This window comes from Stegastes partitus, unplaced genomic scaffold (genome assembly GCF_000690725.1).
Source record: "Stegastes partitus isolate 25-593 unplaced genomic scaffold, Stegastes_partitus-1.0.2 Scaffold125, whole genome shotgun sequence".
NCBI classification, from domain to species: Eukaryota; Metazoa; Chordata; class Actinopteri; family Pomacentridae; genus Stegastes; species Stegastes partitus.
In genome coordinates, this window is record NW_007577856.1 from 409,280 (window position 1) to 423,486 (window position 14,207).

Genomic DNA, 14,207 nt, shown 5'->3' on the forward strand with positions numbered 1-14,207 from the left:
TTTGGATAAGGCTTATGTTTTGTTGACACCGGCTTTACTTCTCCAGTGTGTAATTATACTGAAAATATAATTGCAAAATCTACCACTATGAAATGTTAATGCTATTAAAATCCAATAAGGGCATAAATTGCAGCCACAAACTGGGGCTGCACATTTGAAGGTGATAAAATACAAAAAATGACCATAGAGTATTGTTATTACACCAACTAAAAGGCAAATTATTTCATTTTCTTTGTGGCATTTGGGCATTGCATGAACAAATATGTTTCTATCGCTTGCCAAAAACTCACAGGGAATTAACTGTATGCCATTTTACATAGTGATCTTACTTATGTGTGGGCTACATTTGACTACATAAGGGTCTTGGGATGTGGTTGGTACAACATGTTATCTGATCGTGGCAGAAATCAAAAGCGTTTATAGCCGTTCCAAACATCACATGAAGGGGGGATGAAAAGCCGTCCATCACAGGGAAGAGGGAGAGGCTATATCATTCAAACATGGAGATAACACCATGGAAGATATTCATAGTGTCGCTCTTGTTTATACCCTTAAAATGTGAAATAGCTGGCCAATCACTGTGCAGGAGTGGGCAGTCCGTCATTCACACTTTAGGTGTGAGGCCCCCCAATCCGGATTTTACAACCATATTTTACAGCTGTGGATTTTTCTGTTGGGGAAACAAACGAAAACAACCAAACGCAGGAAACAACGGCTTTTTAGAAATTTTGTAGTCAAAATCAAGTTAACAGGAAAATGAAAAGAAATGAAAGAAACCTTCAAAGTCAAGATACAGTCAGTATCGATGTGATAAAATAAAATGTTGAGAGCCTGGTGTCCCAGAAGAGCAAACAGAACATGAAGGTTAAGATGTTTCTTCCAGTAGAATCCATTGTTTCTTGTTTTTAAAAAAAAGGGTGTTAAAACTTATGAATATAAAATAAAATGAGCCACAGTTGAAGAAAAACAGCGATGCCGATGAAGCATAGAGCGCTTGTTTCCGTCCACACGGTTCTGTAACCTACTGCCTGAACGGGCTGCTGTTTAGGCCGGGCCGCATGTGGGAACATGAGGGGAGTTGACACTGGGGTAGAGATTTAAGACACGGTGTGCTGGCTATCGGAGGTCTCCTGGTAGGCCTCAGACACGGTGCTCAGTGCTTCCCGTCCGCAGCCCAGACACGTTCTCAGTCTGGGCTGCCACGCACACACTTTAGGCAGGGCAGAGAAATCCCTCATCTTGTATCTGGTTCAAGGTCCGCTGCAGTTGATGACAGTTGATGACAATCCAGCCGGGAACAAGGGAATATCACCTGCGACGTGAAATGGAAAGCAGCGAGAGAAAGTAGAAAAAGCAGAGATGCACTGCTGGAGTGCAGAATAAAACTGGGGATTTCACACTTTAATTTAAAAATATTGACACACAAACCTGACATTTATCTGCTCTGTGTTACAGATCTCATCATCATTTCACTGCTCGCCAACTGCTACAGAATAACATTATGCTACAGAATTCCGTTTTTTCCGCCTCTGATTATAGATGGATCATCAATTGATTATAATTGGAGCTTACTCATTCAAATGTGCAGCCATCATAAATTTTACAACATTAAAACATTAAGGGTCTGTCGGGAAGAAAAGCCCAGATTTTTCACAGTGGCAGAAGCTAAACCACAGCCAAACAAAACTATCGATCTCTCTCACAAACTCGCACCTCCTCCTCTCCTGTGTGCGCACACACTCTGAAATATGCATTGTGGATCCACATCTGCTGAGAGCTGTATGCCTCTGCATTATGCTTGAGTGATACAATTTATATCATTTCAGGGGGGAAAGGGAGGAAATCAATGAGATTTAGTTGGCAGCATAATTCATTCTCAAGGTTTGGATAAAATGTGTGACTAATGAGGGAAAAATGTAAATGTTATGAAGTTTCACTTCACCACCGACACCTCCCGCTCAACCCCATCGTAGCCATAATCGAAGTTCAGAAAGTCAATAGACTGTCTGCAGAAATTATTTTAGCTTGTTTCCATCAGATACCATATATATTGTATATGCTGGGAACACATATCAGCACTTTTTAAAGCATATATTTGTATATATTTATGCTTACGGTATATACATTTTCTGTCATGAACACAACCTGCCAGAAAAAAAAAATCCCTAGATAGAGTATGTTTTACTAATACATGAATATAAATATATTTAATTAAAATCTACTTTAGAGGGAGCTGACTCACTCAGAAGAACCACTATTAGTCAACACAGTTTAAAATTATACTACAATTTCTGGCCCTTTAGCAAAGTAAACAGTTACAATGAAAGGGGAAAAACAACTACTGATGTTTTTCAGAAATATTTTTCTTGGATAAATATTAAAAGTCACTTCAAACTTTGATCTAGGTTCTTCTGAGCCTTTTCGACATCAAGGAAACTACCCACTTTTCATTCCACCTGTCAACTGCCACAATCTGTTTTTTTTTTTTTTTTCTTTCCCAGCTACCATCTCTGTCTGGGCTGGAAATCTGCTTCCCAGACTGAGTTACCTGCTACTGAGCTATTGTCAGGTATGTTTGGGAAATGAAAAAAAAAAAAACACTGTGAAGTAACTTTCGGTTGTGATTTTCATGGTGTTGCATTATTCACTGAATGCGAGTAAAAATAACATCAGAGGTGGTGGAAGTATTTCTGGCGGAATAAAGTCACCGCAGAGGACGTGATACAAACATGGCGTGAACCTTCAACCTCCCGTGTGTCGCGCCTTGCGCTGTTTAACATAATTAGTGGCCGGTATTGTGGATTGCATGCATATTAATAATGTGAACACGGTAACAAGTGAAATGAGGAACTGTAAGCTCAATACTGATCATGTTGCGTCCTTCATCAAAGTCAACCTCGCAGCGTCGTAATCAACCAACCAAGGACTAATTACTGCTGAGGTGTGATTGAGACATGAACCAGCTCGTGGTCCTTTTTTCTTCTGTGTGTATGTGTGTGTGTGTGTAGAGCATGCACGTATGGAGGATATCTGTGTTTATATATGAGCGCTGAGCTGTGAGAGTGTGAGGGTCTAGTGAGGAGAGTAGGCCTGGAGATTCGCGTGGAAGAAGGGGAGGAGGTGGAGTGGTGAGGACCGGTGTGTGTGGGTGAGAATATGGGAGAGGGGGGAGGAGTGGGAGCGATGTGGAGGAGGTGGGGGGGTGGGTGGAGCACTGAAACCTTTTAATCTGATAGGAACTCATCCAGGCAGAGGAGCCATGCAGAACGGCAACAGTGATCTATGAGCAGCGAAAACAGCCCAGATGCAGTTAAATGGATGAGAGCCACGGTGTTTATGCCACTGACATTAAAGGAGAATTCCACCCTCAGATTCACTCACGCTATACATCATCAGCTTGTGATACTCGGAGCATCTTTATGATAAAGTGCTATAATTTAACTTGATGTTGTACGCACTCGCGTCAACTAGCCTATAACTTTCCCTGCTTGTCTTTTATTAAAGAAACTTGTGTGGACTTGTTGCATTCAACTGAGATTTACATGTGAGGAGAAGGAGGCAATAACGGAAGGTAAAACATGCTTATGGCTGCAATGCATTGTGGGCTATTGAGGCTGCAGGAATATCTCTGTTTCCTGGTTCACTTTTAGATATGATGAATTCCTCAGATGTTCATCATGCGATTGTGTACTTTGCTAACACTCATTGAAATACTTCCACAAGGGAAATTTCCACCCTTGGGTGTTATTGAAGGATATCTCAAGATATTTTTACTTTTGTGACTTAAAAAAAAAAAAATAAAATGTTGCAAATCAAGATGAATAGAGCTACCATATATGGTAATTTGCCTGTCTACGGTTAAAAAATAAGGGAATTTATAATAAATAAAAGAAAAAGTAACAAACGGCAACATTTTACTTTGAGGTAATGTTCAAATAGATGATGAACCCGCCCCCCTGACCAATCACGTGGCAGGAATCAGGCGAGGCAGCCAATCAGTGGTCACCACCTGCTCCTAATCCACTCATTCACAAACCACAAACACACACACACACACACACACACACATACACACACTGAGGAGAGACAGCAATGACAGCAAGACACAAATACACACAATACAACAAATAACCCCCAGGGTCATAACAACTGCCATTTTGTAGTGGGGAGTAGTTTTACAGTGCTGTAGATGAGCTGGTGTGCTCGAGCTGAAGCGAGTGGGAAGGAGATGATGGAGACTTCACAGGTTTGCACATTCCAAAAGAAACAGAATAGAGTTTGAGCTACATCTAAGCCGTTTTAAGGCAGTTAAGGGTTATTTTCATGAAGAAAAGTTGTAAATATTTAACTCTGATAAACAGAGATACGTTTTTAGGGGTTTATAATCAATGACTGAGGTGATTTAATGTTAACAGTAGATGTGTGAAAGGTGTTTAGTTCTCCTTAACTCTATATATGGAGAGTTTTAGCGTTCTAGTTTAGCGCTTTGGTTTTGTGGCTGTAACTCACTGCAGCTAGTTCACATTTTAGTGAAAAAGCTCTAAAAAGCCCACTATGTGCCACCTACCCAGCACCACCCAGACAAAGTTAGCAAACAGCTGTTGAATCAACCAGTTTTCATTTCCAGAGTGCCAAAAACTACTGTTTTGCCAAAGTAATATTCACAAGGTGTCCATCGGTGTGTTTGCCACCCCCATCAATATTCAGAGCTGACTTTACTCCAGGAGGTTTATTCCTTGTGTTGGACCAGTACTTCTTCATTTGCTTCAGTTTTCTGTCTGCTTAAGCTTAGAAAACAGGACCACTTGGTTAGGTTTCCGTAAAGATCACAGCTTGGGTTGAAATACATCCTTTCACAATATCAGCCTCATGTTACAAACTTCTTTTTGCCTTGAGAGGAGTAACAGTGATGGCACCAGCTGACAAAATTTGGCTACACGCTCACACCGTCTGTTTCTGATGTTCGGGGAGTGTTATAGGTCTATCGGACCACCTCGCATGTTGAAAAATGATGCTGAAGGGTACCCAGTGTCTTCAAATGTGAGTCCTGCCAAAGCGAGCCCTGCCAAGTGATGAGATGGGAGTGAGACCGGGCTCGATGAGCACAGTGAAGCACTTAGCAGCTGCAGATATTTCCTTTAGGAGGTGGTGCAGAAAAAATACATCTATTTGAGTTATCAAATGTTCAGACATGACTCCAGAATAAAAGCTGATGTTGTTCTGTATCCTCTGGTTGTGTAAATAAGCCACTAGTTTTCTAACTAATTTATTACATCAGCATATAAAGATAACATTATCTAGGTTTTATACTTGTAGTTTGTTTCTGTTTTTGCCAAGTGGCCATTAAAATAGTCAGATAATCCTGCCCACATCACAACTGGATGCCATGTTTCAATGTAATGTGCAACAGTTGATTTTCTTTTATTCTTCTTTTATTGTTTTTTTGTCTACAATAATTAAATATATGCGTCTTTTCCTGCTGTGAATATTTTTGCACGCATATTATGTCGCTGGCTAACAGAATAAAGCCAAATTAGGATATTTTTTTCCCAGAAACGACTGAAGTAGTTTCATTTATGCTAACAAGTCAGTTAAATTTAACAATTTAGCAACGTAATTTAACAAGATGAAAGTTTATTTACTTCCTAATTCGTCGAGAAACTTCTGTGACTGCTTCAGCGCGAGGAGGCTGCTGTGCTTGTGCGGCTCATTCCGACGAATGTATATTGATGCAATCAGTGATACAATAATAGCTTATTCTATCTATAATCTGTCAAAAGAAACTCCAAGGGCCATGCTGGCATGCTTGTAGCACACAATTCTTGTGTGTGCTGTTGCATACACAGGATGTGCAGTGTTTTCATCTCCTTGATGTTCCACAGACTCAAGCAACACACGGGAAAGGCAGGCAGGCAGGGAAGGAGATGTTGCTTTGGGCCTTACAAATGACCTAGATACTTGAGTATGAATTTCATTTACCTCTATCACAGCATCTAAGTGTACCTCACTTTCCTTACGCATCCATATGGCAACCATGGAGCTGGAGCGGATACAAAAACAGCCCACAGGTACGCTTTCTTTTTTTTTTTTTTTTTTTGATCAGCATTTACTCGCTCACTCCTTCACTCACTTGTTCACTCGCTCGCTTTAAAATAAATGAGAGTGAGGAAAGATAGAAAGAGAGAGACACCTCCATGTTTCTAATCCCGCAGAACTTATCTGCTCAGTGGGTAAAATGTTTTGCAATAAGCCAGGATTTGGCTGTAGCCCGGGATAAGTTAGATGTTTGCTATTCTGCTCCAGGACTGAACATTTCCTTCCATGTAATGCAGAGGTTACAGGTGTTAACCGCAGCCAATGGAAGTATTGATTAATCGGAAAGGCAGTTTGGCGAGGCTTCTTAGACCACAAAGTGGCTGATCAGAATTCTGGAGCTGCTAGTTCCACCAGTTTCTCGCTGAGCTCGGAAGGAGAGGTGAAGAAACGGTGGAGACAGAGGAGAAGGAGGAGAATAGCAAGAAGAGGAGGGCGGTGGAGGTGATGGGTGGGGGGAAAGAGATATGACACATGGGGTAAAGAACAGATGGGGGATGATGGAGTGAGGATGAAAGTGTGGAGGGAGAACAAGTGATGGGAGAGGGATGAATTGTGAGGAGGGGGGGGAGAAAAAAAAAAGATGTGAATTGAAGGCCAAGTAGCGTGGGTTATCATATCTGAACTGCAAGACATGAATCTCAATCCATCAATAAGCGCTGCATTTTGATAAAAATACCCCTGCTGCTCCTGGCCTTAATGGATAGTGTGCCGTTGAATGCGTCACTTTTACTCTTCCCCTGAAATACCAGAGAGAATGGGTCCCACTCCACAAAGAGACCTGGATCAAGGTCAGCGATCACATAAAAAGTAATAGTGGCCCTCACTCTCCATATACATATGCTCTGTCTAAGTGCTCGGTGAATCAGAAAAGCTTGCTCTTTCTAAATAATTTTCACAGATTTCCCACAGGTGTAGCATGCGTTCCATAATTCAAAATTCCTTAGGCTAAATCGCAACTTATTTCACTTCCATATTAACAAGAACTTAGCCTTGGGAAAGGTAGTCTCTTTGCTTAGATATTCAGTATATCCTTGCATCTCTTTAAACACAGCAATATACAGTGCATTAATTCAACACCAACTTTCTAATTGACCATTTGCAAAGGCCCACCCCCCCTTAATGTCGTGCTAGCTTTACTTCACGTCTTAATAATGCAAGCTTCATGCATTGGTAACAAATGCTCTTTAAGGCTGGCTTTTAAATGTTCAAGTTACAAAACAAAAACCTTTTTATGATCTTGATGGCTGTTGTGCTAGAAGAAAGTGGCTAGAGCGTATGTGCCAAAGGCGAAAAGTCCCGATCGTCACCACATGATGATCAATAAAACACTGAAGTAAGCTACTTTGTACCTACCCGCTATTAGTAAGATGAGGCGAAGTGTATATTCTAACATAGCTGTGTTTACCTGATTAGATCACACATATGGACAAGCTACACAGAGGTAAGATGTCAGTTTTGTTTGGTATTTTCAAACAGTATGGGACATTTTTAACATCACAAGAGAGGATGGTTGGTGTTTTTAGCTTGAAAAATGAACTGTTGAAATGAAAACTTTCTCAAATCCAGTAAAAAGGAGAACAGAGCTAACATTAGCTATCACTTTGATATCATAACATCAAAGACCTGTTTCCACACCGTGGTCAAATATTGAACGGTGATTCTTTTTCTTACTAAGAAAACCAGAGACTAGAATGAAACGCTTCTGGCTTTGGTTTAGACACTATGTAAAAGATGGACGTCGCCACAGGGATTTCAGTCCTGGAGCCTTGAGTTTGGAATTTTGGAACCAGACGTGATAAGTGAGATCCCAAGAACACTATGCCCAGCCATACAGTAGAACCATGCCAATCACGAGGTAGTCAAGCAAACTTTGTTGTCTATTTCACTCTAAATGGTGCAGGAATTTACTAAATGAACATTGTGCTGTGTTGGTGGAGTGTTGAAACTAGCAATTAAGACCAAAAACCACTCAGCAAAAAGTGCACTGAGGTTATTATTCAAGTGAGAAATTGTTTTCTAATATAACATGACAACTAAATAGAGTCACCCCCTGCTGGCCACTACAGAGAACGCAGGTTGAAGGCTTCACTTTTCAGACTCAGAGGCATCTTTTACATACAGTCTGTATATGTATCTTAAATTATCTTCATAAACAGCAATATTCTGGCAGCTTGGTGGCAAAAAAATACCATAAATTAATGGAAATAACCATGTCATAAAAATACAGCAATCTTACATAATGTTGTGTGTATTTTTTAACTTTTTAAGCTTTCTCAGATAGATAGATAGATAGATAGATAGATAGATAGATAGATATGTTACTGATTAGCAATGCCTATGGATATTATGCACTAATAAAAACCCATTTTTTAAAAATATTTTGTTTGGCAAAACCTATAATTTTGCAAAATATCTGTCATTTTACAAATGAATCAATGAAAAATTATAGAACAAATACTTTTTCTTATCTTATTCTGTTGATTGCCACAAATTATATTTCATTTAATAAAAAGACTGACAATGTTTAACTTGAATTCAACATTTTAATATTTTAAATAAAGCTAAAATATTTTCAAAATTATGGTAAAATTGAGAACGTATATTAGCAGTCTTGTTTCTTGTCAACTGCAAAAATTATTATTATTATTATTATTATTAGATTTTGACCACTGATATAATGCTCCTTGTCTTGTAAACATCACAAGTTTAAGCTACTATGAGGGCCGTAGTGGTCAAACAAAGGGTGGGTAACAAAAAATTTGTCAAATATAATAGAATTCAAAACACACTGATGGGGAAGTCATTACTTTAACAACTTTGACAACTGTTTTCCCTTTAGATAGAGACCATTTTACTCCTGTTTCTACAAACCTAAATGTAAACATTACTTAAACACCATAAGAAAACATTCACTTTGCTGTTAGTCCCTGTATTAACAGATCTGTCACTTTTTCAGGTTCCACTCCTTTGTTTTGAATGCTGTTGGATTTAGGTTATGACTGAACAAATCAATAGGTTGGACCATAACGGTTTTTCAGCCCTGTCAAAGTTTATAGCCTTTACACATGGCGCTCTATCATCCGCCGCCTGGGCTGATTCTGAATCAGTTTCTGTCTTATTTTTCTTTCATCTTCTCTTTAAATCTTGAATCATTTACTTCCTCCATGTAGTCTTCCATTTGAAAGGTTACTATTTTCAATGAGGACGTCACATGTTGGGTATGAAAGCAGATCCAGCAGCGCTGAAAGTCTACCTGAGAGCTTGTTTTAAGCCCCGCAAAGCACGAGTGGGTGGTGGGGCTGACTATGCTGCACGTTAACAGACATTAATGATGCCGTTAATGGCGCCGACATGGGGATGCAGTGTTCCAGCGGAAAACAAAATGAACAATCCCACAATCTGAGGACGATGCAAAGAGCAGGAGTCCATATTTAGTGCTTTAACAGGTGTACAGTCTGCATTGGCTCTGTGATTAAATGGCGTTTACGTTTCTGGGCCTTGTTACTGTTGCGCTTTGACAATCAATGTTCAAGGTAGGAGTTCCCGAAAGAAGTTGATATCTTTTATGCCGGCGCCACCTTCTTTTATCACTCATCACTCGACTAAACTGTGTCACAAGTCTTTTCAGTCACTAGTGCTGCAAACGTCCAGCATGCTATATTATGCACCAGTGCTCCTCTTGTTTGCAGCCAGCTCTAAACCCACCTCCATCAGACTCAGATCATCAGAACACACACTCACACACACGCTGACAGATAACACTTTTGCCGCTCTAAACCGCCCGGTACATAAAAACTAACATGCAAATACAAATTGCGCTGCGACATCTGAAACGTTGTGTCAAATCACTGAAAGAAAAAGGGAAAGGAAGCAAACCAGCCACCCAGGAGCAGCGGGGGGGATTTCATGCTAGCTTAAATTTAGGCACGCTGTTTGGGGTCTTTATTGTTCCTCAGAGACCAAACTTTAAGTGAATTTCTCTACCAGGGGGGCTGTTCCGCGAACGGCGCTCGCACCAAGCATACTGGAACGAGCAGAGGCAGACATCTGCAATCTGCCAACGCCCCAGGTAAAAGTCTGTCCTCCTCTATGCTGATCTCAAATGAGCTTTTCCATCCTGTGCTGTAACACTCTCCTGTCAGTGAAAATAATTCAGAAACTGGTCTGTCATCCCGTGCGCGGAGACAGCTGTATAATGCTTTGTTTAAAGGCTCTATTAAACTGGCAGAGAGAGTGAAAGCTCTGAGAGGTGATTTTGTCTTCCTCGTAACTTTTCAGTTATTGATTTGAAAGGAGGATTCTTTAATCCGGAGCTTAGTGTGCAGTCTCACCTTACAAAGCAAATGAATATTATATCTGACAGTTGCTGGGAAAAAAAAAAAAAACACTGCAAACATACAAATACACACGAGATTTGGTCGTATTCAAAGCGCTGCGATGTGCTGTGACCTCGGCGGTGCATGTTTTCTCATGACTTCTGCCATGTTTCAAGGTGTAGTGAGCATGTTCGCTTTAGCGAAGCACGTACTGAAGCAAAAGTAATCAGCACTGCTGGAGTCTTCGGAGAATACTCTCTAACAGGTTTGTAGGCAGACATTTTAAGAGGACATGTTACCGAGAAAGGAGGTATAGGTGACGGCAAAAGGTCTCTGTAGGAATAGCAGGTAGCTGACCTGGTGGCTTACAAGCTCAAGCTCGCATTCCCATTTCATGCTTTGTGTTGCAGAATGATTCAAGAGACAGTGGATATTATTCCCTGTGCTCTAGACCCCGCTGAGGTCCGATCAAAGATCCGAGCCTTTGATGTTTTAACCCCTGGCTGTTTGGAGTTAAAAAAAACACCCCTCCTCTGAACCAGATGGTGCCTGTTGCATGCTGGGAGCAGCCAGGCAGTGTTACGGGTCCCACCTGTGGTTTTAATTACAGTGCATGACGAGGGGACGCGGTGGAGCGGAAGGAGAGAAGAAAGTAGGGGTGACCCACGCTGTTTGACGAGGGAAGGAGGAGGAAGGAGGAGGAAGGAGGAGTGTGCTCACCTGTATGGATCACAAATCATAAAGCATTTTATCTCCGCCCGTCACACTCCTTCCTCCTCTCCCTCGCTTGACACCACATTCTGTAGCTATACGTCGAACGTGCGCTTCTGTTAAGCGACTGCGATATTACCTTACACATTTACCTGCGCATGACTCCGGCTGTCATGTTTTCAAAGCACCTCATGATGCCTCTTTTTCTCCGTCTTTCCCTCCCCTGTCACAAATCATCTGAATTCCACACACACGTCCACATATTCTCCCCCTGTCTGTCTTCTCCTCTCGCTGGTGTATAATTTGTGCAGATCACTGTTGCTTCTCTGCATGGCTGAACTCATATCAGATTAAACTGGCACTCACTGATTCTGACCTCCCCGCCCCCTCCTCCTCCACGCACCACCCCACACCAGGATCCCCAGGGTCCACATACCCTCCCTTCTCTTTTTTTTTTTTTCTCCTCGCCAACACCTCGCCTTCTATCCTTCTTTTGACATTTCGGCTCCTTCTGCCATCTAAGAGGTCCCGCTGAGTGATGAGGTGCTTCAGCGGCATGAGGGGGGGGGAGCCCAAAAAAAAAAAAGAGATCCCTGCAGGCCCTTATGTGTACATCCACAAAGGTTCTGAATATTTTCTGATCTTGCAAACACATCCCTGTGTTGTCCCTGAGAAAGGGGAGTTTAAATTTTCCTCCGTGCATGAAAATCACAAAACGCCGGCTTGTGGATTTTTCTCAGGTTCCCTTTTTTCTTCATAAGCTTATGTACACAGACGCAACATGGGCGTGAAAAGCATTTGAAATACAGAAGGTGTAAATTTACGATCTCAGAAACCTTGTAGCTCCTTTGCCACGCTCTTGAGCATATTGCATGTTTCATCTTTACTTATTTTGACCTCAGCTTTGGAAAAAAAGCAAAAAAAAAAACTTCATAAAGTTAGTTTTTATTTCTCTGTAATGTATTCAGCCAGGATTCTTGGGGAACTGTATTTTTTTGCTCCTTCTCTTCTCCCCCTTCCTCTCCCTTTCTCTGTGAGTGTGCGGAGCTGCGTGTCAGATCTGTGGGATGCCTGTAGGCTGCTCCCGAGAGAGACACGGTGCGCTCATCCAACACAAACAGGGTCACAAAACAACGACTCAGCCACTTGTGCAGAGTTTACTTCAAATTAGCCCAACTCTTGTATAAGTGCATCGCAGCCAATCAAGCTGTCAGACAATGAGCTGACACTGTGAGACGCAAACAGAGGTGATGCCAAAGGTAGCGACTGAAACAGGTTGCATCAAAGTGAAAGCGAGGAGACTCTTTTTTTTATTTTTCTCTCCTGTTATTTTAAAATGAATTCTGCACAGACAGGAGCCAACAGTGAAACAAATCGCTAAATACTTCCCCCCAAATAACAAGCTGATCTTCTTTTTTTTCTTATTTTTTTAAAGTTGTTGCTCATTGTACAGTCTAATCCACCAAATCATTCCAAACACAAAGCTTTTGATTTTCAGGTAGTCTAACTCGTGCTTGGGCGACACAGTCATCGCTGCTAATAGACAAACAGAACAGGGCTCGCTGGACCTTCTGAGCGTCACGAAAAAGCTCCGATAAGCAGAATTAGCAGCGCAATTAATATTCCAGCCATATTTTCCAGGGAGGAAGCAGAGGGCACAGCAGCTGCTCCCATATGCAGACCTTGCTGTTATGACCGTGGGGGCGATGTCAGACACCCTACCCCCCACCACACCCTCACCCTCCACCCTTCCTCCTCATCCCCCCCAGCAGGCAGCCCCTTCTCCTCTCCCTCCTCCCATCACCATCCCCTTCTTCCTTTTTTTATGATTTATGTTCTCCCTCATTTGCATTTTAACCTCCCCCCATTGTTTTTTTTTTTTTATTTCCCTGCTACTCTCTCACCTTTTCTCAAAAAAGAAAAAAAAATTTATGCGTGAGCAACGGGGACCACCCTTCACTTCTGGGCGAGCAGGCTTCCACCCTACTGTTGTGCCCTTCAGCAAGTCATCGACTTGCCTACCTGCTCCCGCTCCGAGGGAAATTCCCAGGATGGCTGAAGGAGCTGAGCATCATTATCCCGAACGTAGCTCATTTTTCTGCCGTTAAATATGGTGGAATCAAAGAGACTGGAGAACTAATTCTCCTGGTAAAACTCATCTAATTGAAGAGTGTTTTTTTTTTTTTATTCTCCCCACTGGCAGCTCAACAAATCCTCCTGGTGTTAGGTGGTCTGTGTTTTAAGCATATACCACCAAGCACCTAGAAAGGAAGGGAAACTTATTATTTCTTTAATTAATATGAATGACAAGCTGATATTTTTGGTCCTGTCAGGAAACACGAGCTGATATGCATCCAGTGAATGTAAGACAGTTTCGACCTATTGAATCGCGTTGATCAGTTGGCCCCTGGGGCGGCAGAAATGAATACTGGGTAAAGAGGGAGGGGCTTGCACAAGTACTGTAGGTGAAACACGGTTTATTATTGATGCACGAAAGCAGTCACCCAATTTCGAAACAGGTATTACTTGTGTGCACAAAAGGTACAAAATAAGGTTAGAACAGAGTCATGATGGAAACTAACGGTTGTGATTCATATCCATCATTTGCTGTTAATATAAAATGAACTGAACACAGAGTGCTACAATTATTAGTAGAACGCGTTGTCACTGTTCGGTTAAAATCATGTGCATCTAAATTTGGTGAGCTAGATAGATAAATAAAAGGATTAAGTGTTCCTTGAAGGGGTAGGAAAACTCTTTCTCTTCCTTCGCGACAAAAAAATTCACCTTCACTAGTCATTTACAACATGGAGAGTGCTGCATAAGAAATCACATGACATTTTACTGCATAATCGTTTGATAGCAAGTCGAAGAAACTTGTGCAAAATGTACTTTTTCTGTTGAAAATGACTTTATAGTGTATTTGGGTAAAGTTTTTTTTTCTGTTTTTCTTTCCTGTGTTTGCACACACAAGCTTTTTGAGTGTTGAATCGAATTCATTAGTACAAAGTGGTGTGTGTATGTGTATGTGTGTGCGTTCTAAGTTTGTACCACCCAGTCATCAAGGTTACCACCCCCCTTATA